The sequence below is a fragment of the Alligator mississippiensis genome, chromosome 4 (genome assembly GCF_030867095.1).
Source record: "Alligator mississippiensis isolate rAllMis1 chromosome 4, rAllMis1, whole genome shotgun sequence".
Classification (NCBI taxonomy): Eukaryota; Metazoa; Chordata; order Crocodylia; family Alligatoridae; genus Alligator; species Alligator mississippiensis.
In genome coordinates, this window is record NC_081827.1 from 7,534,515 (window position 1) to 7,562,116 (window position 27,602).

Genomic DNA, 27,602 nt, shown 5'->3' on the forward strand with positions numbered 1-27,602 from the left:
CATCTCTACCTTGCCTTTGGCTCGGTGGTGTTTCTGTTGGCCAAAATGAGCCTGTTTTCTTTCTCATATTCTGCCTGGAAGTGTGACAGCCACTTTAAGAAGAAAAATTGAAATATGGTCCTTATCCCAAAGACTCTAGCCTGAACTCTTTTCAGAGGAAATACGCGTACAGACAAGCCTCCATTTTTGTTGAGTTTAGAAACGAAGGATAATTGCCCCATCTTTACTTAAACTTTGCCAAGGGAGCAGTGTTTAGAATTGGGGTAGCTTTTTTTATCAGCAAAGCAATGTCTCTTGCTTCAGTAGGGCTCATTGCATACTGTTTGAGTAAAAGGAAATTGTTGTCGGATTTCAGAGATCAAAATGTCTCCATTTGGAGTATCGTGTTTATCATTATAGTAATTTAATTTAGGTTCACATTTTCAAAATAGATGCAGGTGTCCAGACTCCATATTTGTGCACTTAAATCCAAGTCACCTGTTGTTGAGTGCTCGGTGCTTCTGAACACATTACTTGTTTTGTTCACTGAAGAAAGGTGCTAATGGTTTAATAGTCTAATTAAGTAGCTGAAATTGCACTTTAACTACTGTTAGCATTACACACTATTTGCTTTACTTAAGAATGGTAAGTACTAAAATGTAATATCACTAACAGTTAACTGACTAGTTTAGATTGGAGTTCCATGTAAGGGGTATATTATCCAACTATTACTCCCATGCCTTTCATTAACACTATTAGACTTGTGTATGTGTCAAGGGAATAAGTTTCAGGGATACAGGTTTTAGCCATATTGGTCTAAGAATACAATATGAGCACACAGTGTGCAAGAGGTGATATCTTTTATTAGACCAACCAGACAAAGAGACATTTTTTTTTGCAACTATTTGCAAGCTTTCGGGCACGCACGCCCCTTGTCAGGCATAGGAGAATGCAAAGATGGTAAAATTTCTCCCGGATACAAATGAAAATTCATATATCTCAGGAGAGCAATATACGATCTCCTGGCTGGAAAAGTTCATTTTTCATTTCATGCAAATTAAGCTCGGATAAAAGTTGGAGCCGTCTATTTACCTCAAAGGTGCCTGATGGCAAGCAGGATGTTAAGTTATACTTCTTTCTTGTTACCATGTTTAATATTTCACAAGAGGATTGGTGATGGCAGGGTCTCCTGAGCAAGGAATTTCTCTTTCGTTGAGGTTTTGCAGGTATGCAAATCTGGCTCGAAACAAAAGGCTGCAGCAAGGGGAGAAGGGAGAAGTTGGTACTTTGGTGGAGATCGGGAGCGTGTGTGTGTAAGAAGTAAGCCACTAAAATGGGCTTCAACTAATAAAATTAATGTTAAAAAGATGAACTGTGAAAGTATTTTCTTTTTGTAAATTTGATACGGTGGTGGCCTTGTTCCAAAATCGGTAATGAGGGTGGAGCCATAGGTTCAAGCTAACTCAGCACTTCATCTTTCTCAAGTGGTTAAATTGAATACCCTCAACTCTTTCCCAGTGGTGCGCAGTATGATGTGCCCTCAGATCTCCTTCCCAAAGATGTTTATACAGCTTTGGATGCTTTAAAGAGAACTTTCTTTATAAATGCGCACAATTTATTTTATGTAACAAAAGAGCATTGACACATTCTTAGTGTTCGGAGCGTCTGTTTCAGGACCGCTTCTTTTGGTACGTTAACTCCTGTGGTTAAGAAAGCTGGAATAGGCACCCTTGTGTCCCCTCAAAACTCATAATATTTTGAATGCATATTATCATGTCTTGGTATTAAAGCATTGTAAATGCCCTTGAATTAACTTAATGCCCAGAGGATAATCAGAATATTCTTGATAGATGATGGAGGGAGAGTCGGTCTGCTTTTTCCTTTAGATATAGCTTTCACTACCATTGATCTTCCCTTCAAAACATTTCTAGATTTTGCATATTTACATTAGAGTTGGATTTCAGGAATAGAGAGTTTACAGAGAATTTAAATTCATTCTATTGTGCCAGTATATTACTTTGACTAGAAACCATCTTCTGACAAATTACTGATCGTTCCCTTTATGTAGTACATTGCGGGAACAGCAGCCGCCATATTAAATCTTAATCAATAACACTGTTTCACTAATTACAGGAGCGAGTTTATATATTGGGTAAATTGCTGTTTGTAAACGTTGGATTATATTAACTAAAACAGCTAATTACCAGCAGCAGAATAAACATAAGGTTTGCTAAAAGCTTCCATCCGTAGCTTGAAGCAGTCACTGCTGCCTAATATTTCAGTCAATGTAGAAAATAAGGTAATGACATTATAAATACATTTATAATGCAGGCCAATTTCTTCTAAAATGCATGTAAGTATTATTACTTTACTGGGAGTCTGTGAAATATGATTTATTTAATGCATTTCAGCCCCCATAATATTAAGATATAATTGAGATGGGGGGGAAAAATTGCATGCAGTCAGAGTATGCTACATGAATCATGGTCTAAATTGCTTGTAATTTTAAAGGCACTTAGGGGAATTGTGAAATTTATATAATGCATTCTTGGGTTTGGAAAAGGTTATGTGAACAATAGTCCAGTTTTTTGGATCTTCATATCAGCTTAAAATAGCGTTATTTTATTGGTGTGTAAATGAAGGTCTGGGTCAGCATACGTGAGTAGAAATCCTAAAATTGAACATCCACTTCATGTTATTAAAAGTTGGTGATCCAGGTCTGTTGTGCGAAATAGGCATCTATTCCGCACGTTGTATAAAATAATAGAGAACAGCATATAATTTGGAGAACGCCAGTAATATAGGCTTATAAACTGTGTAACTGGATGAGTGACAACAACACGACCGTTGCCATTATAGTTGGATTGAATCATTTAAATGGTACTCCGGATTTTGATGATTATTGCTTTCCAAAGGCTGACAATCACAGGTCTCAGCTTCATAGTTTAATTACTTGCTAAACAATTGCTAGTGATTTTACTAAATAACAAGGCTTCCAAACAAATAACATCAGTAACGGCAGCTATGCCTGAACAACTCTAATTTTCTTGACAATGGCTACTAAACTATGTTTAGTTTAACATGAACTGTTAGTTGAAAGGAAGGCCGTGATTTATAGTTGCTTTCGACGTATGTTTGGTGTAGGGTTAAAACATGCAACGCCGTTTTCTACAGCAGGAATAGTTTCATTGAATTCACACATGATAACAAGGAACTTTTTTAAACATCTGTTAAAATCACAAAATGTTTCTGAATTATAGCTTCAGGTACAGTACCCAAATATATTTTGGTTTTAAGGCATCTGCAGATTCTTCTTACTTTACTAATAGGCTTATTATGATAAAAGAGCTCAAACTTTCAGGAATCTGAATATCACAAATCCTGCATGTAATTTGACATAGTTGGTTACAATTGGCAGTCTGTTCTTTGGAAAGACCCCAAGGCCAAGGTAAAACAGGTTACTCTTGCCCTGATGTTCAGGACATTAGATGGGTGCTGGGAAAAAGCCAAATTTAACCTTATTAAACCTGGTGCTTTACCTTGTTAGTTGGTTTTTGCCAGTAGTGCAGACCAGATAGTCCAGCTAGTTTCAGTGAAGGCCGGAAAAACGTATTTTTCCCCCCCACACACTTGTTTAATTAATTAGAAAACAAGGTTAGGATAAGAAATATTTAAAAGATTGCAATGATGCGTGTCTCTCTCAAATTTTGTATAATGGGGATATATATCCTTTTCCCATGTCATTGCTAAGGGGTTTTGTAAGGATTGATTAAAACAGTTTGAAAACAAGGCGCTACCTATATAAGTTCAAAGTGATTGTTATAAGCACATTTTATTAATAAGAGCTTCTGTAGAGTGAGGGCTTTTGGAGAGCTTTTATGAGCTAAATATATAATTACCTGTATTTCTCATTCCTGCCAAACACATGCACCTGTCTGAGATGAAACGTACTGATTTACATCACATAGTAATGTTACACAAGAATTTCTGTTGCTTGGTATATTTAGTACCATACAAGACAAAATAAAGACAGATATATTCAGTGTGAAAGTATTGGAGAAACTTCAGAAGAAGGACATTAGCCACTTTAAAACAAATTTAATCAGGACATTTGATTTAACACCCATAAATTGCTTTGATGACTCCAGGAAGTTGGGAGCTCTTTTCCATCTTGAAATGGCAGTCCATGTTGCCCCCTCATGCTATTATAGTGCCAAGGCCAACACTGGATTATATTAACTAAAACAGCTAATTAGTTGTCCAAGATGAGACAGGCTATCTACAAGATTGCTATGACTATTTCCAGCAGTAATCCTGAATTTTCCTTTGGAGGTCTTCCACCCCAAAAGGCAAACGGGACTGAACTTTTCTTTTGGAGTATGAGGAGATCAGTATTTGAAGTTCAGTATGTTCAGTGCTGATAGGCAAACACTATTACGTTTCAGAAACCAATAGGAAAGCTCTTTATGGAGGTGATCTTAGCATTTTCTCGCATATAACCCATCCTCGCATCCTTGTATTTTCTCGCATATAACCCACATCTTTAAGAAAGGGAAGAAGGAGGATCCAGGGGACTACAGATGGGTCAGCCTCACCTCAGTCCCTGAAAAGATCAAGGAGCAGGCTCTCAAGGAATCCATTTCTAAGCACTTGGAGGAAAAGAAGGTGATTGAGCTACAGCCAGCATGGATTCACCAAGGGCAAGTTACGCCTGACCAGCCTGATTTCCTTCTATGACGAGGTGACGGGCTCTGTGGATGCAGGGAGACCAGTGGATGAGATATACTTTGACTTTAGCAAGGCACTTGATACTGTCTCCCACAACGTTCTTGCAAGCAAGCTAAGGGAAGTATGAGTTGGATGAAAGGACTGTAAATTGGATAGAAAACTGGCTGGAGCATTGGGCTCAGACAGGAGTAATCAATGGCTCGATGTCTAGTTGGCAGCTGGTCTCAAGTGGAGTACCCCAGGGGTCAGTCTTGGGGCCAGTTTTGCACAATATTTTCATCAGACATGTGGAAGATGGGAGGGAGTGCACACTTAACATGTTTGCAAAGGAAACCAGGCTGAGGGAGAGTAGTAGATACACTGGAGGGGAGGGCTAGGATTCAGAGTGACCTAGACACATTGGAGGATTGGGCCAAAGGAAAACTCATGAGGTTCAACAAGGACAAGTGCAAAGTCCTGCACTTAGGAGGGAGCAATCTCACTCACCAGTGCAGGCTGGGGTGACTGGCTGGGCAGCAGCTCTGCAGAAAAAGACCTGAGGGTGACAGTGGACAATAAGCTGAATACGAGCCAGCAGTGTGCCCTTGTTGCAAGGAAAGCTAATGCCATAGTGGGCTGCATTGGTAGGAGCATTGCCAGCAGGTCAAAGCAAATGATTATTCACCCCCCATTCAGCGCTGGGGAGCCCACATCTGGAGTCCTGTGTCCAGTTTTGGGCTCCCCACTACAGAGAAGTTGTGGACAAATTGGACAGAATCCAGCAGAGAGCAACGAAAATGGTTTGGGGGCTGGGGGACATGTCTGGTGAGGAAAGACTGAGGGAACTGGGCTTATTAAGTCTGAAGAAGAGAAGATGAGAAGGGGATTTGATAGCAGCCTTCAACTCCCTGAAGGGGGGTTCAAAAGAGGATGGAGCTGGACTGTTCTTGGTGGTGATAGATGACAGAACAAGGAGCAATGGGCTCAAGTTGCAGCAAGGGAAGTTGAGGTTGGATATTAGGAAGAATTTTCTCACTAGGAGGATGGCGAAGCACTGGAACAGGTTACCCAGAAAGGTGGTGGCATCTCCATCCTTGGAGGTTTTGAGACCTGGCTAAACAAAGCCTTGGCTGGGATGATCTAGTGTGGAGGGTCCTACTTTGAGCAGAGGGTTGGACTAGATGTGGAACTCCTCAGGTCTCTTCCAACCCTAATTTTTGTATGATTCCATGATCTTTTTTCCTCAGAGAGCTGGGGGAAACTGGGGATGTACATTATATGTGAGAAGAAGCATCCCCATGGGCCTGGACATTTGGGAAGGAGGGAGGGGAAGAGTGATGGCAGCATTAATGCTTCTGCCCCCAAATATGTGGACCCATGGGAAGCCCCCCTCCCCAGCAATGCTCCAGGTGGGGTTGGCTCGCAGACAGGCCCCACACACTGGTTCCACAGCCAGTGCACTGAGCCCCGGACCGCTGCACTGGCTCAGTGCCGTCATTGAGCTGGCATGCTGGGGAAGCCTGGCTCACGGGGTCGGGGCCGTCGGGCGACCTGGCATACAGCCTCTAGCCCCTAAACCCTGGTGGCCCAAAACCTAGGGATATCGGACCTCAAGTACTTACTGGTACTTCATGGTAAGATCTTTTTTCTTGTTTAAGCCTTCCAAAAATAAATTGTGTGCATTTGTTTTTATTGGGAGGGGGAGAGGGGATGTCTTATATGCCAGAAAGTATGGTGAACTTCACTTTTTCTTTTTTTTTTTTTTTAATCCTAACTGAAAAAGTCTCATTCTGTTCAAAGTGAGAGTCATATATAATACACATTTGGATTTTTAGTTGTTTGGTTCATTTCTGCTTCCTTCCATCCTTTATTTTATCTTTAAGTTCCCTAATAGCTTGGGCTTTTCCCCTTTTGCCTGACCTGGAGACCCAGCACTCATTGGCAGAGAGCATCCAGGAAGTATTCTAATTGGCAACAATACAGTCTGGTAGTAGCAGGTTGCTTTTTCAGTTTCCTAATTGGCATCAAGGGCTGCCAGTGAAACCCAGTGTAGTTGGATTTGATTGATGTAGTCTTTGTGTTTTGTTTGCAAAGTATGCACCTAACCAACAAAGTTAGACAGCATTAAAAAGAAAATTAAAATGTGCAATATGCCTTGCTATGTACACAGTGATTCCTTAGTAAAGGCAATTTCTTGAGTAATTCTTATGGGGGAAGAAAGTTAAACTCAAGAGCGTGTGCTATTTCTGACTGGCTCATTGCTTTCATAATTCCTTGAACAACAGGAAAACAGTGTTGTTCACAACACTGTCTGCTCATTTGGAACCAGAAATACTCTCAGAAATATTGGAAGTGTTTTAAAAGGTGTGTGTAGTGAGGGAGTTTTAGGAGTGCCTCGGTTTACCTGTTTAGAAATTCCTTACTTATATCGACCAAGGGAAAACAACACATGTCTCCTTATGAGGTGTGTGAAGGTGCGTTTGTTATAAAAAGCCATTTCTGGAAGTAGGAGGCAGTTCGTTATATGCTGCCTACATAAGCGTGAAGTTTTTTTATGACAATTGGTTTCCTATATTGTGCTGTGTGCGTAACACCCCATCTAAAATTTAAGCTCTTAAACTCCTATTCTAGCAAGCAGTATTCAGAAAGGACTGCCTGTCTGATACCTGATGGCGGGCCATTGAAATAAATGGCCACTGGTGCCCAGACTGCTGAAATGAATAGTTATTTTATTAATATCACAATCGCTCACCGGTTTATTCAACAGTACGATCCTCTTGAGGGGTGTCGTGCAGTTGGACAGTCGCGTCCCCTTACTGAGGGTTTTGTACCATTGTTGCCTAATGCTCTACGTGTCCACTACTTTACGGACGTTTAAACTGTTCAGGGTCCCGACGCTGTCCAGGGCATACTTGGCACTCGCAGGATGAAACCAGAATTGACCATTTTAGAACCAGAAAGCTGTTGAGTCTTTGGCTTATCTGTTGAGGCTTCCCCTAAGAGTAAAACTAATTCTGGTTTTCGTGATGTGAACACCGTCTCACTACGGCTAGCACTGAGGATAACCACTTGCTTTCATGGGAACTGAAAACCTGTCAGATTTGAACTTCAGGTCATTATGGCTGAGTGTGGATTTGAGTGGTCAGTGTTGGGGGGAAGGCTCTGTCCCTTATTTCTTTCCCGTCGTCACCTTGTGTCCCTGAAGGATTCTGGTTTGGTGTCTCAGAAACCTTCCTAGCTCCCGTCGGCTTGGGATCCCCCAAGTGGCAGTTCCCTGCAGTACAAGCAAGTGTTTCAGTCCTTGTGATCATCCAGACCTCTTGTTTCTCTAATTTGCTAGTTCTGTCCCTAATAGCTGATTGAGGCGATGTGCAAGGGAGAGTCCTCAAAGGTGTAAGAGAGAAGTGTTTCAGAAGACACATTGAAAATGCATTTTCTGGTGTATGTTTGTTTGTTTTCCCCCCCGTTTCCTATTCGTATGTATGAAAGGAAACAGTATTTGAAGGCTGAATTCTTTTAGTTTTGGCACCGTCCAAATTCAGTCCACTTCTCACACCATAGAGAATTAATCCTGCCCTGGGCTGGTTCCTTTAATTTGCTTTACTCCCTCAAGTAAAGGGTCCTTCTTGGTCAGCTTCTCTTCCTTCTGCCTTCAGGCTGCCAAGCTGGGTAACAGGTTTGGGGAACCTGTTACCCAGCTTCCTTAGAAAATGGCTAAAGAAAGTGCACCCATTCACCTGTGCCGGGCAGCTGTTGATAATGATACCCATCATGATTGTTTCATCATGGAAAAAGGCCAGTGTCTAACTGTAATATATTCAGAAAATGAAATATTTCAGACATATTTTCTTGTTAAAATAGCTTTTTCTGTTGGAATTCAGGGCTTATGCAGTAAAAGTAGAATGATAAAAATGATGGAAGTTAAGACTACCTTGAGTTCCAAATTGAATTTTAACAATAAAAAGCACTTTTGAAGTGATGTAGGGAACAAGGGCAGCTGCAAGGCATTCAGATTTTAGAGTCTAAATCTTGTGCTGATGAGTTGTTGTACATCTTTTAAAATCACAACCTCCCCTTGCGCAGGTATTTTAAAATTTTGGTTCTTACAAAGTGCCCATCCAGTGCTCGGGGTACATCTGCTTCTCATCTGGGAGGAAGGGATTTACTCTCTAAGATAATCCCTCCCTTTTAAGCACTGGAACAGGTTATCTAGGGAAGTTGAGGAGTTGCCATTGTTGGAGGGTTTTAAAAGCAAGCTTAGAGAAACATTTGGATGAGGTGGCTTGGACAGGAATGATCGTGTCTTGAGCAGGGGCTTGGACTAGCTGTTCTGCTGAGGTTTTTTCACAGAATTATAGAAAATGAGAGTGGAAGGGACCTCAGGAGGTCACATCTAGTCCAACCCCCTGCTCAAAGCAGAACCAGCCACAGCTACATCATCCGAGTCAAGGCTTGGTCTAGTTGGGACTGAAAAACCTCCAAAATTGGAGATTGCACCACCCATTCCAGTGCTTCACCACGCTCCTAGTGAGAGAGTTTTTCCTACTATCCCATATTCTCCCTTGCTGCAACTTGAGACCATTGCTATGATTTTTTTATGATTCTTGGAAATTTTGTATGCAGTGGCTAGCATAAACTCAGAAGTGGAAAGGTAGGAAGAGCCTCTCCTGGAACAGCCTCTTGAGAACGATCGGCGGCCAGCTGTGTAGCTGATAGGTCAGCACTAAGAATGTAGATTGCGCCTATGTGATTTTCTTTTCTATTTATGTTTGGTATATTATGTTAATGAGAGCTTAAATGTTGAAATTCATCATTTTTTTTTTCTGGCCATCTTTATATTGCATCTTGTTTATTGATTATAAATTAATTTGAGATTGACGTCTGCCCTTCCAAAAGAAAGGATCTCTGAAACCCAAATGTGAGAAACAGGATCATAACCTTTGTCCAGAAGACCAGAATTGCATGCATTTATCAACTTAGCATGATGGCAGAGCAAGGTCCCACAAACTGAACCTGCCCTTTATCTTAACATCTCTCCCAAGGCATGTCTGTATGGCTTACTTTCCAGGTTGCGCTGTGCTCTGAACTGGAAGAAGTTTAGCTGTTTTGTGCAACTCCATGCCTGTACTGATCAACCTGTCCTGCACTAGGTGTCTATGTTGTTTCCTCTTTGGGAGGTGTGTGCCAGGCGGCATAAACATGGTTCAGCGTGGCGTCTCCTGATCCCCATGTTACTCATGCTCTTGTCCCAGGAGTGGTGATGTTTCTTTAAATTGAGATACTTTTAATTAAATTTCAGTTTTCTTGTGCTGTTAAATTTTATAATTAAAAATAAATAAAAATACATCTGTAGTTAATGCAAAATATGTGAAGGCCTCATGGTATTGTAATCTCCTAAAGCATTTAAGCAAAAAATAAATATGCTGAATTCAAGAGCTTCCATGAAAGTCTTTGGGCTGCATGATTTATATTTTTGTGTATAAAAAAAAAAATGGAGAGAGACAAAAATATTTGTGGTCACTATAAATTGGGGACAATGAGTCATGTACTATATGAAGGGCTGGAGGCTGTGCTACTGGGTGCAAGAGACTGAGAAGTCAGAACAAGACCTAGCTTCTTGCTCCAGGGCATAAAGATAAGTTGCCTTATTAGTCTCCTTTGCTTATCCTGCATGGACGGTCTCTCACTCCTGTTTTATACTTTATCTAATCTCAGATTGGCTCGGTTTTCAGTTTATGAATATTCATGGATCCAAGCCCCCATGGAACATTTATTTTCTTCAGTTTATGGAAGAGGATCAGTCAAAAAAATCCATTTATTTCTCTGGTGCTTTGCACTCTGAAGTATATTATTTATTTAGAAACAGTGTGATTATCGTGTGGGTTACGCGAGCATTTACAGTGTGCTCTTGATACCCCATGATCGGGGTGGCCAGCCGGTGGCATGAGTACCACAAGCGGCTCATGCAGGCTGCATGTGTGACAGGTTGCAGATCGGGGAAGGGCTGGGCAGCACAGCAGCAGATAGGGCAGGAAGCAGAGCAGCAGATCAGACCAGGTGCACAGGGCAGGGAAGAGAAAGCAGAGCAGCAGATTGGGCAGGGGAAGGGCATTGGAGTAGCCATCTGAGAGGGTGCAGGGCTAATTGTGTGATGCATCTAACGTAAAGATTGGCCCCCATTGCCCTAGATCAGTGTTGAAGATCCGGCCCCTTGAACCATTTCCCCTGGCCCATGGGGCTCCCCGAGGGGGCTGGGTCACTGCAACTGAATTCCCAGCTACCCCTGCCCTAGATAACGTATTCAGAAATGAATCAAGATTTCCCAGACTATTCTTTGCAGACATGTTCCCCGTTTCTTGACCCTTTCAATGATACTTGTTGAGAAGACTATGTCCTCTCCCAAGTAATTTTTTGTTCTTAATTTTTCTATTAGTGCTCATGTTCTGACATTGCTAAACTTGGATACCAAAATTAAGCTGAACATGTGATTGGATCTGTTTCTCCCCTCTTCCTTCTCCCCATTTCAGTTTTAGTCAGCAGTATATGGAGGAGTGTATTATGATTCTTCTGGAAAAAATGTAGGAAGTCTGAATTTGTCTTCAGTTACGGTTTGTTGCCTGGGTACTGCTGTTCTTCATGTGATGACTTTAATTTGGTTATTCTCACTGTCAAGTGTAGACCAAGAGACTAGGTCTTTTGTCTTGATGGGAGCAGTAGCGGACTTAGGGGTGGGCAAACCAGGCGACTGCTCAGGGCCCCAAAATTTTACAACAGTTTTTTGGGGTAAGGTTATTAAAAACCTTGTTCTTTCTTCAACTTATGAATAAGTTTCATGGATAGGGCAAAGTGAGATTGAAATCGAAAATGTCCTACTTGCTTATAGGTCATCAAAATTAAGCATCTAAGGGGCCCCAAATGACTCTCTTGCCCAGGGCCCCGACAACCCTAAGGTCACTGATGCTGGGAAGAGTGCGCCTCACCCCAAGAAATTGGTGGCATGTCCATGACACCCCAAGAAATTGGTGGTGTGTCTCAAGTTAGATCCCCCAAATTATTAGTCACTTTTAAAAAATATGCATTTAGCAGAGCTTCACTACCTACAGAGCTGTATTGTACCTGATGCTGGGCCACATAAAGGATCAGGGGGATGAGCTGGGATAACAAAGATTCATCATCATCATCCCTATAAGTCTGTTTATATGAAGAGATTTGGGAGCCAAATATGGTCAATCTATATTTTTTTTAAATCCCTACTTTTTATGAAGAAACATATGGTGATATTATTACTCTGTTGCAGAGCCAGGCGTCTTTACAAACCTCTCTATTCCCAGAAATGTGCTACCATTTCAAAGGAAGCTAGTACATACACAAAGCAATACGTAAAGTAGAGTTACGGCAACTTGTGATCTGCAGGAGATGGACCCAAATGTGGGTGACAAATGTGTGGGTTCTCATTTAGCAGTCTTTCAAAAAGAAGATTAAAAATATTTTCTTAATGTTTGGAGTAATGACTGTTCAGTATATTGAATATGACTTTTTAGTTTAAAACTTATCAGAATTGCACTCTGTTCTGAGCTGAATTAAGTGTCCTGGGTTCCAGTTCCTTAAGTTGGATGTTTTAATGAAAAGTCTCCAAAATGTCTTATTGTTTGGAACATGCAATTTAGCAACACATTATTTCTGAAAACAGCATACAGGTTTCAGAAGGAGCCCCAAATTCCAAAATATATGAGAAGACGTACAAAAAACTAGAACTCTTGGTTCCAAAAATGTGCAAAAATGAAGTTTATGTCCTAATTATGGGGACTTTTTATCATCTTGTACCATCTATGCTTTTCCCAGAGCCTGATGAAAGGACTTTGATCCCAAAAGCTTGCAGAAAAGGATGATTTTCTTGTGATTTCCCGGTTGGGCTAATAAAAGGTATAATTTTGGGACCAAGAGTTCTAGTGTTTTGTATGTCTTCTTGTCTCAGACCAACACGGCTACCAAGTACACTCCCAAAATGCATCACAACCTTTGGTGAGTGTATTGGAGAGGGCTGTGTTTCATAGGTGGTTTCTTTGCATTTTGGTAACAGCTTTTATGGAAGCTTTTCAGATTAATTGACTAATATGATCAGGTATCACTTTCCTTATTTTAGATGGGAAGCTGAATTGTGGAGAAATGAGTTGCCCAAGATTGCACTGTAATCAGCAACAATGAAGTGATGAAAAGCCCCATGTCCCTAGTTTTTAGCCATTAGACACGCTGCCGCTACGATATTTCATGCTTTGCCTTTCCCGAGCACTTTTAGTCACTTGTTTAGTTAAAATTAGAGTCAGTTTATTTAGCTGTTAAATGAGATGAGACATGACCAATTTTTGACGCACATTTATTTTACACCAAAATACATAGCAATTGGTTAGCACTTTTCCCCCATTTTTCTTGTCAGGATTGATTTGGGCTGGAAGAGGGTGCCATCTTGATTTATTTTTTCCCCTTCTGATTCCCCCTAAATGCATCTGATTCAAGGAGAGTGCAGCCTTACTTCCATCCATTATAAATGATTTTCATTTGAACATGTCATTTTGCTTTTCAGTTACAATGGAGATCAAAGTGACACAGGTTTGCCACCAGTGTTCAGCAGCTCTTTTCAGTCCTGGACCTTAAAATAATAGGATATAGTTTAATTTGTTGCTGCCTTAGATCTCTCTCAAGGCATGTGGCACTCAGATGGCTGGATATTATTGCATGCTGAGTGCTTTGTGATGGCTTTTTTATTTATCAATAAAAATAAACCAGAGTTTTATGTCTGCAGGCACTGCGATACTCCACAACTGTCTTTTCTTGATAAGGATCTAATTTCAGAATATTCCATTTGAATATTTCTAGATTAATTACAAGCAAGCAGTTCTTTTAAATTTTTTCTAAGTTTTAAAAACAAAAATCAAGAGCACCCAGTTAAGAATAAAACTTGTAGCACATTTAGCATAATTTAGTGATTTGAATGTAATTTGAATCTTATTTCACTGCAAGGAAGAAAACAATAAAAAGGAATTTTGGCTTAACTAAAACCTTCATTTTCATCATTATCAGTTTACTAATTGACATGGGCACAGTGGAAGTATAAATTCATTTTTGTCTTTTAAAGCAGAAAAAAAATTAGCTAGGCTAGACTTCGTCATAGAAGCTCTGATATTCAGGCAGTTACTCAGTTCTTAATTCAGCCCGTTGGGTCTTATTCCTAAAGCACTTAAAATAATCAAAGCTGCTAACGTTACTTTGGAAGGGACATATTTTATATTCAGCACTGTCGGCTAAATGATGCTCTGTGACTGTAATGGAAAAATTGGGGGGGATCCACTACCCTCTGGTTATCCACGCACTTGCAAAACTTTTCTGTGCGCCCTTTCCCCTGTCATTTACGTTTTGGTACGTGGACATTTGTGCATGGGGATGTTGTGACAAAATGGCTTTATGGCTGGGAATGCCCTACAGTTGTACAGATAACTGGCAGGGAGTGTCACTGTTTCCTTGCAACTACTGTACGTTTCCATTGATGAATTAGTACTCATAGTAGGCAGGGGTTTAGGTTGTAGCCGTGTTGGTCTAAGGACATAGGCAGACAAGGTTCCTTGAGTGAATTTGATATCTTTTATTAGACCAACCCAAATAGTTGGAGAATAGTTATTAAGCAAGCTTTTGGGTTCAAAAACCCTTTGTCAGGCTAAGGAAGTGTCAGCAGTTGGTGTGTGCTCTTCCTGGATGGGATGAAAAGTGAAGAAGCCAGGGGCTGGGCTGGGCTGGGGAGTCAGATGCCAGACAGATTATAATGTATCAAAAATCCAGTGTCTATATTTAGTCCCTGATCTCTAGTATCCAGCAGGTTGATGAAGTGGAGCTCATAGGCTCGTCTCTGGGAAGTATTGTGCAAGTTTCCCTTTGAGGATCAGGACTGAGAGATTGGAGAGAGAGTGGCCCTCCTGTGAGAAATGTGCCCCCACCGGTAATTGGGTGTTTCTGTCTTTGACGGATGTCCGGTGTGCGTTCATGCTGGTGCGCAGTTGTTGTCTGGTCTCTCCTACATCTCTTCCATCAGGGCATTTGGGGCATTGGATGAGATGTATTACATTTCTGGAGGTGCAGCTGTAGGATCCAGGGATGCTGATGGCTCTGTTGTGGGGTGCAGTCATAGTGGGGTGGTGGAGATGTGTTGGCAGGTTTTGCATTTCTTGTCCTGGCACGGTCTGGATCCTTTTGGTGTGTTCTGGGCTTGAGGAAGTTTGCTTCTGGTGATGAGGTTGGTGAGGTTCGGTGCCTGTTTGAAGGCTAGGATGGGTGGCTCTGGGAAGATCTTTTTAAGAATAGGGTCTCTGTCTAGTATGGGTTGCAATTTTTTAAGGATTTTCCGTACAGGTTCAAGGGAGGGGTGATACGTCATAACCAGCGGTGTGCGATTTGTGGGGGGTTTTCTTCTGTACTGAAGCAGTTTTTCACGTGGTATCCAGGTGGCTCTTTCAAACGTGCGATCTACCTCTCTGGAGGAGTGTCCTTGCTGGGTGAAAGCCTTTTTAAGATTGGTGAGGTGGAGATCCCGGGTGTGCTCTTCAGTACAGATGCGGTGGTATCTGAGGGCTTGGCTGTATATCACAGCTTTTTTGGTGTGTTTCGGGTGATTGCTGGTTCTGTGCAGATACGTATGTTGGTCTGTGGGTTTCTTGTATACTGTGGTCTGTATTTTACCCTTCTGGATACTGATCATTGTGTCTAAAAAGGAGATGCTGGTGCTGGAGTATTCTGAAGAGAGTTGGGTGGAGGGATGGCGATTGTTGAATTTCTGGTGGAACTCAATCAGAGATTGCAGGTTCTCAGTCCAAATGATGAAGATGTCATCGATGTATCTTAAGTATAGCAAGGGTTTGATGGTGCAGTTCTTGAGGAAGTCTTCTTCCAGGTGGCTCATAAAAAGGTTGGCATACTGTGGGGCCATTTTAGTGCCCATAGCTGTTCCCATCATCTGGAGGAAGTGTTGATTATTAAAAGTGAAATTGTTGTGCGTGAGGATGAAGTACTCATAGTAGGAGTACTTTAAATGGTGACTTACATCTTTCACTGGACTTTTTGGTAACACATATTGCATTACCAGAATCACTTTCATCATAGAGACTTTGTGTATCCTTTAATCTAAGTCACAGTGGGTTTAGATTAAAGGACATCATTCAGATTTAAGACATTTTCTTGCCATTGTAGTTGAGTGACAGTTGTAAACTGCAATTATAACCATGAGAAATGACAAAATTACCGTATTTGCAGCCCGTGTGCTTTTTAATTTATTTTTATGTGGATAATTATTGCATCAAGGCAATCATTAGACTTGCTTACAAGAGTGATTTAGGTTTGAGGATTGATGACTTCCCTTCTCGGTGACCAGTGAAAGTCATCTTTGAGAGCCCTAAAGATCCTGGCATTACAATATCCTTCTCGGATAGCTATTTCAGAGAAATAAAACATTCTGAAACTTTTTATTCTTAAGCCCTCCTAGCCAAAGTAGCAGCACGATTTTATGGGGTGTTTTGTTTGTTTGTATAGTAGAAGATTCATAAATTATCTGTTTGTATCTGGTTGCTTTTATTTAGAAAAACTATCAAGAATTTAGCAAATGAACATAAGGAAAACAAAATTTGCCTGAATGAAGGCTTACAGACATTTTCTGAGGCTGAGTGTTAGTTTTGTTTCAAATTTGGTTTTAACAAATACATTTAATATATTAATTGATTCACTAAAGGCAGGTTAAATTTGTTGTCTAATGGAAATCTTGGGGACCAGAGGCAAAAGTTAGTTATTAATGATTAGATCCAACTTTGTTCTTCTAAGGATCTTGTTGTCTGTAGCAGGTAACATAGTTATGGCACCCAGCAGAATAAACGCATTGGATTTTTCTTTTGTGTCTTTAAATGTGTCCCAGAGCACTTTATAATCTTTACCAGTTGTACAAGCTGTATAGACTATATGGGGATTACTTAATCCATAATTGAAATCTAGCCATCTGTATGACAGCTATGTAATAACACACAGCAGAAGTATAACATAGTTTAAAATGAACTGTGAAGAAACCGTTGTGCAATTTCATATTACAGGGGAAAATTTCAGTGAGCTTTCACTTCAGAGCTGAGTTTGGACGTATACTACCCATCTTTGGCTTATCAATTGGGTAATGTTGAGGTCCAAGTGAGAGTATGACTCTGGAGCCCTGAACTGCCTGTTAGGGGTTGGCCTTAGAGAAATTAGGGATTAGCTCTGTCACTTCTTAGCATAAATTAGTTTTTAAAAGTTTTTGGTCTGAAATTTTTAAAATGATTTTTGAAGTGTTTTTAAATTGCCAGTTTTTAAAGTCCCTGTGGCTTTGGGTTTTCTTTAATTAAAACCTTATATTTGAATTGACTTGGAAGGAGAAAAAGTAATTGCACATCACAGAATTGTCTAGTAAAGAAAAAAATAAGGACAATTTTTAAAACGATAGTTCTAAAGAAGTCAGTATCATGGCCAGGCATTTAAACACTAGCATTTAGATACTAAATTGATGGACATCATAGGTGAATTTAGATGATTTTTTAAATTGTTAAGAGCAGTCAATTAATTGGTCTGTCTGTCTGCGAATACATATAAAAAAGAAAATAACGCAAGTTTTCTTTGAGCTTATTCTATTTTAAAATAAATTGCCTTGATACCTGAACAAAATACGAACTCATAAAACCTCAGTGTGCAATATTGTGTTCTACTCTTTGGAATTTTGTTTTTCCCTTGTTTTACCTTTAATAATACATCAGTATTTCAGGTCTTTCTCTAGCCAAGTAATTTATTGCAGGCTGAAATCTGAGAATAACATCTAAGGGAACCCATAGCTCAGATAGCCTGGAGCAGGAGATTAGCTGTGACTGCAGTTTTACCCTGAGCATTGTCTGGTACTCAACCCGAGGTGAACATCTTCTTTCTTGTTAAGCCTATAAATGTCTACCAACAGACAAGGAATAAAGTATTTGTCAGAATTATTCCTCCCATAAATTTTAGGCAGAAAAAGTCAAGTTATGTGCAGGGAATATGACGGTAAAAGCTACCGCTGTTCCAGTCCTAAAAACTTACACACACACATACACTGAGATTTATGAGTTTCTGTTCTGTGCTTATCTGTGCAATAGGTTTTAGAAACAAGTGGAATACCTATGAGGCAGATGGAGTCTATGCAGATTCCTTATGCATTGTTTTAATCATAAAAACAAACCCTTATCTTTGCTACCTTTTAGAAGAAATTTCAGAGATACCTAATCAAGATCTTGATAAAGCTGAACAAGTGGATTGATCAAAGATCTCATGTCTACATTGGAGAGAAGTTACAAATGCCTTAATGTCTCTTCTGGATTATTTTTTGTAGTTATATATAACTGTATAAATTATAATTTAGGTTATTATAATTAAAGACCGTATAATGAATTGTCTAAAATATATTCCGAGGTGTTATGTTCAGCTGTCTTAACCACAAAACCTAATTTTTGGAGTAGAACAGTTGGAATTTTAATAGGTGAGAAAGACACTGATCTTTTGCCCAGGGGTGACCATGGCTGCTTATAGATGTTAATCCCCCGCTCCTCCATTGCCCCCATAAACGATGCTTTACATTAAACTTGGTGCGTTCCCACGCTGAACCCAGCACATGCCCAGAAGAGGCAGCACGTGAGTTAGACCTGGCTCACCCTGGATCTCTATAGATTGGGCGCTTTAGTGGGGTGTTTTTTGTCTGATTGAATCAGCTATTAGATAAAAGCCCTGCTGAAGCGCCCAATGTATACAGGCGCTTTGGAGCTGGGTTGAACTAATGCACTGTTTCTTCCAGTAAAGCACATTTTTAGCATCTGTCAGCAGCCCATATGTCCTGCTTTAACCTGCATAGTCCCAGCTGGCTGTTGGGATTTATAATGGGCATCCAAGGGCATGTCTGCATGAGATGTTTACTGCAGAGCTGCCTAATTAGCTGCGCAGTAAAGTCTCCACATCTACACTTGGCCCTGTTAAATCGCAGTAAACTAATAAATGTCGCTACACGTTAGTACCTGTAAATAAAGTACAGTGGCAGAGTTATTAATTGTGAAGTACTGGACGTGTAGATGTTGCCAGGGCTGACTGGGACACGAGTGCTTCAGTGTGGGGGCTGCCTGCTGGCTAGTCTCGCGCTGAAGCACCCTCTTGTCCCAGCAAGCGCCTTCACAGCATGTTGAGCAAGGGCGAAGCAGCCCCAGGCTGGCCCCCCCCAAGCCCCTTGCCAGCCGGGGCTGCTCCAACTTGGCTCAGCGTGCTGCAGTCCTGGGTCCACGTGTAAACACAGTGCCCGGGAGCAATCAACTCCGTTGCAATGCCTGCCAGGGTTTATCGCTTCGCATTAATTGCGCATGTAGATGCACCCCCAGATGTGTAGAAGAAGATGCCCCACTGCCTGCCTGGCACCCCTGCGGACTTGTGAGGGCATGTGGGTGGGGGAAGGGGGTGGCCCAGCAGCATCGCAGGTGATGTCCTGGATTGTCAGGATCTCCATATGGTCAGCCTATTTACGTCTCATTTTGAAGGGCTTCCTCTTCACCTCTTGCCGAAGTCCTGATTTAAGCAAAAACTCATAGGGAACAGTATCTACTATTGAAATTACCAACACTGTCTTCTCTGGTACCCTTATATTTTCTCATTCCACAGCCAACTTCTCCTGACCCTGCTTTATTTATTTGAGATATGGAAGAATCACTGAAAAAGGCAATACGGGCATCGGAGGCATGTATATGTGTGTGCACGTCTTGTATAATATCAGATGCCTGCACACATTGCATATAGAATTGCATCTGATTGCATTGCCTCGAGGAGGAAATGTGTAAAGGTTTAGAGCATGCTCGGTATGGAGCCCATATCATCAGTGTAGGGACATTCCCGTGGGAAATTCATTAAACAGCTGTTACCCTTTCTTTGACAGCTTCATTCCTTGCTGTTTGTATCTGTATTAACAGCAGTAGTGTGTCAAGGAGGGGGTGAGGGTGCTTATGTTATAATTTGGGGCCATCTTGCAGATTGTAGTAATTAGTGAATGTTTCTTCTTTTCCATGGTAGTGCAGCGTTGGAATCCTCCAGAGCTGTTTGTGGATGCTAGAAGCTCACTTTACACATGGTTTTCTATTAAAATTCAAAATAATTCTCTCCATGTAGCTTTGGGCCCTCACATTTCAGATTAATGGAAAAATAGTTTAAAAGGTTTTAGGAACAATTTACTGAATGCCAATATTTTTCTACCTTGTTGCATCTCTTGAGTATATATCACTTCAGGACACACAAATAGTAGGACAGAGGAGTGTTTGGAGAGAACAAGAAATATCAGCCCTTTACTGATATTTTCAGCCCGTCTTCCTTGATTGTGTCATCATCGCTTCTGTCTTCATCTGACACCAGACAGAAGCAAATGAGGAGCAAAGAAAAATCCCTCAACCCATAGTATAGGCTTCTGTTTTGTTTCACCGCAGGAGCACATTGTCTTTTAATCGTCTAATATACAAAGTGTCATGAACTGTATATTGTCTGGGAAGTGTGAACATCTTGTTAGTTCTTGTGCCTATTTAAGAAAAATCACTGAATTAAATCTTACTCTGCAGAGGCATTTTAGTTCTGCTTGTCTAAGAAAAGGGAAGGACATCCGACTTCTAAACTTTGTCAATTAGCCTGCAAAATGTCATTATACTGCCTATTTTCAATTTTATATAAATACCGGTAATAGAAAGTGTCGCTTTTCCAAGCAGCCAGTTTGTCTCTTCTCATTTAGAAGAAGGAGAAAAATAGACGTTCCCACTGGTGGCCTAGAAAAGTCTGTATCACATGACAAATGAGTTTCAGCATTCAGCAACAAGCATTTAGTAATTGGTAAAACTGCACTGCTCTCCTGTGCCCTAAATTTTGGGGCAGCACAGGAGGCTTATGGAAAAATATACCATTTTTAATAATTATCAAAATGGTACAGGTTCCCCCTCACCAATTGTTTTAGTAACACTTGCCATCTTATACCTTTCCTGTAACCGAATAACGGATTTGGATGCAGTTGTGTGTGTGCATGCGTGCATGTACTTGCAGGTCTCTTGCAAACAAACCCACAGTGACTGTATACAGGAAATATTTCTTCAGTATTTGTCCAGGGCTTTTCATTTTTGAAGTATTGTATGCACATTCATCCAGCAAACACATCTGGAAATGTTATTTTTTGTTGTGTGTTGCATTTTGCACTATAAAATAGCGACTTCCCCTGGGTCGCTGTAACAGGTGCTCCTCCCAGGGGTGGTTGCGATGCCCCTGGTGGCCGCTCCCCCTTCTCTTACCTGCCGTGCTTGGATGATGCATTTCTTATCATTAACTCTGAAGAGAGGCTGCCCCATGGCTTGCCAAGCCTGGTCGCACTCTCCTAATCACAGGTGTCTGTGGTCATTGCCTTAAGGGCCTATTACATGAGCTCCATGCTCCCCAGTACCCAATCTCATGCCTCGCAGGTAACATGCTCACACGTGCCCTTCCTGGGCTATGGGCTCCCAGTCCCACTCCTTGCCTCTCTCGGGCTGTGGGTTCCTTGAACCCCTCGGTCTCTGGCTGTATGGGCTCCCAGACCCAGTCCTTGACCCTCCTGGTTGCAGGCTCTGGACCCAAGCCTTCCAGCCCCGCACTCTGCGCTCTAGGTCCACCGGCACCAGGCCTATCTCTTCCAAGGCTCGTCTCTCCAGGCTGTGGGCTCACCCGCCTGGGGCTCTTAGTCGTGACAGTAATGTAATAATAATGCGGTGGGGGAAGAATTCCAGACCGAAAACAGTTGTCTTAGTGCATCCCAGAACAGGAGGGCTGGAAGGGACCTCAGGAGGTCACATCTTGTCCTACCCTCTGCTCAAAGCAGGACCAGCCCTGCCTATAACATCCCAGGCAAATGTTTGTCTAGCCGAGTCTTAAAAGCCTCCATGGAAGGAGATTTCAGGAGTGCTGTGTTTTACTAACCTCCTTGTGAGTTTTTTTCCTTGTACTTAACTTAAACCTCCCTTGCTGCAACTTGAGCCCATTGCTCCTTGTTCTGTCATCTGCCACCACCGAGAACAACCCAGATTCATCCTCTTTGCAACCCCCTGCAGGGACTTGAAAGCTGCTGTTAAATCCTCTCTCATCTTCTCTTTTGCAGACTAAATTAGCCCAGTTCCCTCAGCCTCTCCTCGCAAGTCATGTCCCCCAGCCTCCTCACCATTTCCATTGCCCTCTGCTGGACTCTCTCCAATTTGTCCCCATCCTTTCTGCAGTGGAGGGCCCAAAACTGGACACAGGACTCCAGATGTGGCCTCCCCAGTGCTGAATAGAGAGGAAGAATCACTTCCCTTGATCTACTGGCAAAGCTCTACTAATGCAGCCTGGGATGCCGTTAGCCTTCTTGGCCACAATGGGACACTGTTGACTTGTATTCAACTTCTTGTCCACTGTCACCCCCAGGTCCTTTTCTGCAGAGCTGCTGCCCAGCCAGTCAGCCCCAGCCTGCACCGGTGCATGGGACTGGTTCATCCTACACGCAGGACTTTGCACTTGTCCTTGTTGAATCTTGATCCTTTTTCTTCTCTTTATTAAAGATGAGCACCTGATTTGCCCTTTTCCAGTCACCCCATATCTCTCCCAATCACCACATATTTTCCAAAATCATGGCCAACAGCTCTGCAATCACATCGGCCAACTCCCTTGGCATCCTTGGGTGCATCCTGTCCGGCCCCATGGATGCATACACATCTGGCTTTTCTAAATAATTCCTAGCCTCTTCTTTCCCTACTGTCAGTTCCCTGGCCACTCGGGGCATCTTCTTTTATATCCTGCTGAGCTTGGACTGGCTTTGTCCCCATGGTAGGGGTTTGTCAGACTGGGGTGGTAGTCACCCAGCACTCACTTAGCTAGCAGCACTCCCAGCTGCTCGGGGCACATGCCCAAACACACAGGCAGCCCTGAGATAACTAGCACTTACCCCCCTGGACCAGGATGTGGTGCCTAGTGCCTGGCTCAGTTTCTTCTTCCCCTTTCTCCTCTTTCTTTTATAGGATCTTTGCAGTGCAAAGGGAAGGGGCATGTGAACATATGGCTTATATATAGTTAATTCATTTTTTGTGTGCATTTAGATGGGATTTTATGGGCTAAACTGAATACACCACTGTATGCAGTTAGGGCTGCTAAAATGTCAAAGCAGGATGTCATTTGCACCTGTGACTTGAACAGTGGGAAGAGATCAGGAGCATTTCTTACACACGCTCGGGGCACAGAACTGATGTTCTTTCTTTTTATTACATGTCCAACACCTCTTCGCCTCTTTAGTCTGCATACCCATATTCAGGTGCATGGATTTTTCTTTTTTTAAAGACTTAATGAGGCCAGCAGCAGAAGTTCTGTGAGATGACTTTCTGCAAAAAAAATAAGATGAGAATGGGACTGTGGAAAAATGGGCTCTCTTTCAGCAGCACTTAGACTCATGTTGGATATTTGTGTTGCTAAGCACCTAAATCTACATTTAATGCTTGTTCTCTCCACCTTGGCTTGGTCATTACCCTTGAACACAAGTGACAGGATATTCTGCCAGATGTCTTGTTTCTGAAATCTTGTCTGCATAGAAGTATATGCAGATTACATGATGGGAAAATAAAAGAAAAATCGTAATATTTTTAAAATTTTGCCTAGAGATACGATCACATAAGCTGCTTGTATCCAATGAAACTATTGAAGTATCTTGTCTGACAGCGGCCATGGCTAGGTGCTCCACGGAAGGGATTGTTGTGTGAGTAGTTACAGAATAATTTCACCATAAAATAGTTTTCTTCCTAATTTGTGGTAGTCGACGACTGGCAGAGTTTAGATATGTTTGTTGTTTTGTGAGCCATGAGCTTTCTGTCCTTTGTGAAAACCGAAATGTTTTACTATAATTGTAGATATTTTTAGAGTTAGCGTGAATCTATTTCACTTTTGTTTTTTGGATTCTACTGAGGAATTGGCCTCCGTGATAACTTATGGCAGCGAGTTCTACAGGTTAATTATGCATTTAATTAGTTTCAAATTTGTTGCTTTTCAATTTCACTGTTCACTGACTATCCCCTTTTTCTTGTGTTAGGAGACGAAGTAAATAGAGTGCCTGGTTTACCTTTTCTAAACAATTAATTGTTTTGTCTACCTCTGTTATGTCTATTACACTGAATACTCCTGGCCTTTTTCGTCTGTCTGCATATGGAGGACTTCAGGTATCGCCGATAATTTTTCATTCTGGATCTTTCTGCTTTTTTTTTTTTGTATCTCATGACTGGTACTTTACACGTGTGACGATGTACCTTTGAGCCTCAAACAATGTTGTATTTCGTGTGTTACGTTCTGTTTATTGCCATAACTGCTTTGGTATTTTGCTTGCTATTTTTGACCACAGCTCCATGTGTATCATTTCAGATTTTTCCACCAGTTAACTCTATTTCTCCTCAGACTTCCTCTTAAGTCTTGCTTTGTTAGGTCCCTCTGATGTTCCTTACATCCTCATTTTTTTTTTTTTTGATGTCCATAAATGATATCTCCTGGTGGTGCTATTTTATCACGCATCTCCTCTGCTGGTTTATTGGAGGTACCCAAACTATTTAACTTTTGCTCTGTGGAAAGCTGACTGTACGTTCATTATGTTTGATCTTTCACAAAGGTCCTAACCAAAGGCAGTAATTTCATTGTATTGTAGGATTACTTAATTTCTGTGTCTCGCAGGAGGGATATTTTCAGAGTACATTTAAAAAAAGTCTAATAATTTTACAGGGACAAGAATTCTTGTGGGCGATACATTTTCCTGGGCCACCTCCATGGTTGGAATAGATATAGGCAAGCTTTCGAGTATCACATTATCCTTCCTCTGCTTTTTTCTTTAAGTTGTAGATTTTCCATTTTAAGTTGGCAAATTCTGCTGTCTCCATGTTTTGGTAGTATTGAGCTGGTGATGTTGCTATGATGATCCAGGAAACATGTGAGTGGCAATAATTCTTGTGGGTAATCTCTTCTATTGGGCCTGCTGCATAATTGGGATAGGCATAAGATAACTTTTGGGTCTCACATCACCCTTCCTCAGGCCTCTGCGCTATTTCATCTTTCTCCACTTCTGTTGTCTGAGTCAGAGTTGTAGTAAATTGGAGAATACTTTTCCTTGTACAGAAGCCAGTTTGATTTGTCGTGTTGTGTTCATCTGTTTATAGTTCCCTCCTCAATATCTGTTTTACCTAATTTCCTTGATGCTGGACTGTGGCTTGGGTAAGGAACAGTTATCTGTAATTGTGGGATCATGTCAACTCTTCTTTTAAAGATAGATATACTTCCTATCTTTCACGTAGTAAGTGATTGCATGTTTTAGCAGCTTACCCGCTTCACTTACAACCCTCAAACCCTTGGATAGATACCATCTGATCTTGGTGTGACTTGTTACTCTTTTAATTTATTAGTTTGTTCCAGCATGGCTACTTTTGACACCTCTATCTCTACAGAGGCCCATCTTTATTATCTGGAAAGAGTAAGTCTGGAGAAGGTATGCTCCCAACATCCTCTGTGGAAAAGATTTATATAAAGAGATTATTTTGTTTCTTTCTTTATCCTTATTCTCCTTTTCTCATTTCCTGGTTGTCTAGCTGACCTACAGATTTTCTCAAAGTGTCTTTACTTACAGTATTATTTATTTGTCTTATAGTCTAAAGGCCCCAACAGAGAATGGAGTTTAATCATCTTAAGCCTTGTACAGAGGCACAGAGAGAAGGGCCCTGCTCCAAGGAATTTGCAATCAAGCGGCACAAGAGAAGTTTGTGAAGGGAAACTTGAGACGTGTGATATGAAGCGACTCGCTCAATGTCACACAACAGAGAAGTCCGCTGATATATTATTTAGTATTAAATGTACTCTCATTCAGTTTAGACAGGCCCGTGCCCGCAGCAAGCCCTCTCTCTCATCCGAGACAAATAATAAATAAATAAAACAGGTAGAGTTTCATTCCAAAATATATTTTAAAAAGTTTCCAAAAATGGTCTTAAAAAGAAAGGAGTATAATTATATTATAGCACTCAAAAGTGAGGCCTCCCCGGTTTTGCGACTAGAATCTTCCTTTTCTTACTGGATATTTTTCTGGATCTTACTGGATGTCTTGCTGGGTAATAGTTTATTCAGTCATAACTGAATTTTTTCAGACGGATTTAGTAACTGCTGGCGTCTCTCATCTAATATAACCCAAGATCCTGTGATGAAAGGCATTGCTGGACTCCATGATTATTTATTTTATTTTCAGAAATGTTACAAGCAACAGCAGACAGAGCAGAAAGACAGAGAAAACTCACGGCGCAGGTTTTTTTTTGATAACCTTATTGTTTTAACATGCTGACAAGCAAATTAACTTTATAACTGCTTTTTTTTTTTTTTTTAACCATGATAATCATCTATGTGACTTGAGAGAAAAGTATTGCGTTTGGGATGAAGGTTGGCTAAAACTGACAAAACGGCATTCTCATTCTGGCATTAAGGTCAAGGTTAAGCACCCAAAAGGCTGTTTTTCACAACTCTCGCACAGCTATAGGTTTGATTAAATGTTGTAAATGTCAAATTTAGTATGGTCACCCATTCCTTAATAACAATATATACTTAAAATGAGTTGGGCTTGTGGGGCTCTTTCTTTTGCCAAACTGAGAGTCTTTATTTTGAAAATGCGACAGAAAATCAAGCCAAGCTTTTAAAAAAGTGAATAGAGCCTTTGAACGTTTCCATTTTTGGATCCCCCACTCGAGACTCCTTAAGTTAAAAGCACCTTCATCCCCAGACATCCGCTTTCAAGTATCTCACGTTGGATAAAAAGTGGAGGCACCCCAGAATAATTAGTTAGTTTACCTTTGCCTCACTTTTTAAAGTGAGCAGCAGCTGAAAGTATTTACAAGCAATTAAACTTTGTGTCTCAGGCTTAAACTGGCAACTTTATTGGTTGAGAATGAAGAAATCTCTCGGCCCTGTCATGCTTAGTTCATCAGTATTGAACATTTAACTATCCCTGCAGCATCACTTTATGCCCTTTCTACATTGGTTACTAGGTTGGCAGGTCCAGCAATCAGCTCTAGTATGACGACCTCTTTCTAAATGAAATTTTTTTTGGTGCAAATATAGTTGTAATTATTTCTAGCAGTGACTGAGACTTCTACAGTTGGAAAAATATCAAGGGAGAATGTATAATCACTGATGTTTCTATGCTAGTAATAAATACAAGGTTGAGTAAGTTTTATGGGAATTTGGATGAGAATGACATTGAGGAGGATTTGAATGAGATGTTATCACTGCTTATGTTAGTACATTGTCAATGATAATTAATTTAATGCTTATTTTAACTTATAGTGAAGGACTCTTCTTGATCCTCCATTTACAAAACAAAACAAATTAAATACTAAGAGCCATATTATTTTTTTCCCCCCATGGAACATGAGTATTGATGAAATGTGCCATCCTATTTGATTACTGCTTTAAGAGTAAGGAGTACCAGACTGACAGTCTTGAAGGTTAAAATCTTCCTTTTATTCCTTGAACAGCAATAGGACGGGCAGTAGAAATGTGCTTCCATGCTGGTCTGTAAGAGTGGCAAGAGAATGGTTCACTCTCCATGTCCCCTTTAAGTTGTCAAGCACCTTATTTAAAGAAGCAAATGAACATGGTCACATTTGTGGTGGGGACACTTTATTGGCAACTGGATAGGGAACGTAATCTGTCAAATGCTCCCCAACTCTCTTCTTAGGATGATAGGGCATTTATAGACATGCTCCAGGAGACTGGGGGGAGAGTGGGGGCAGGGTGCTTTAATTAATGAGCCATGCTAATTAAAAGCA

The 27,602-nt window shown here is 41.1% G+C and overlaps 1 protein-coding gene across 3 annotated transcripts in view; it reads left to right on the forward strand.

Moving 5' to 3' along the window:
- CHCHD3 (coiled-coil-helix-coiled-coil-helix domain containing 3) overlaps positions 1-27,602 on the forward strand; it is a 227,537-nt gene that overhangs the window by 112,858 nt on the left and 87,077 nt on the right. The window lies entirely within an intron of this gene.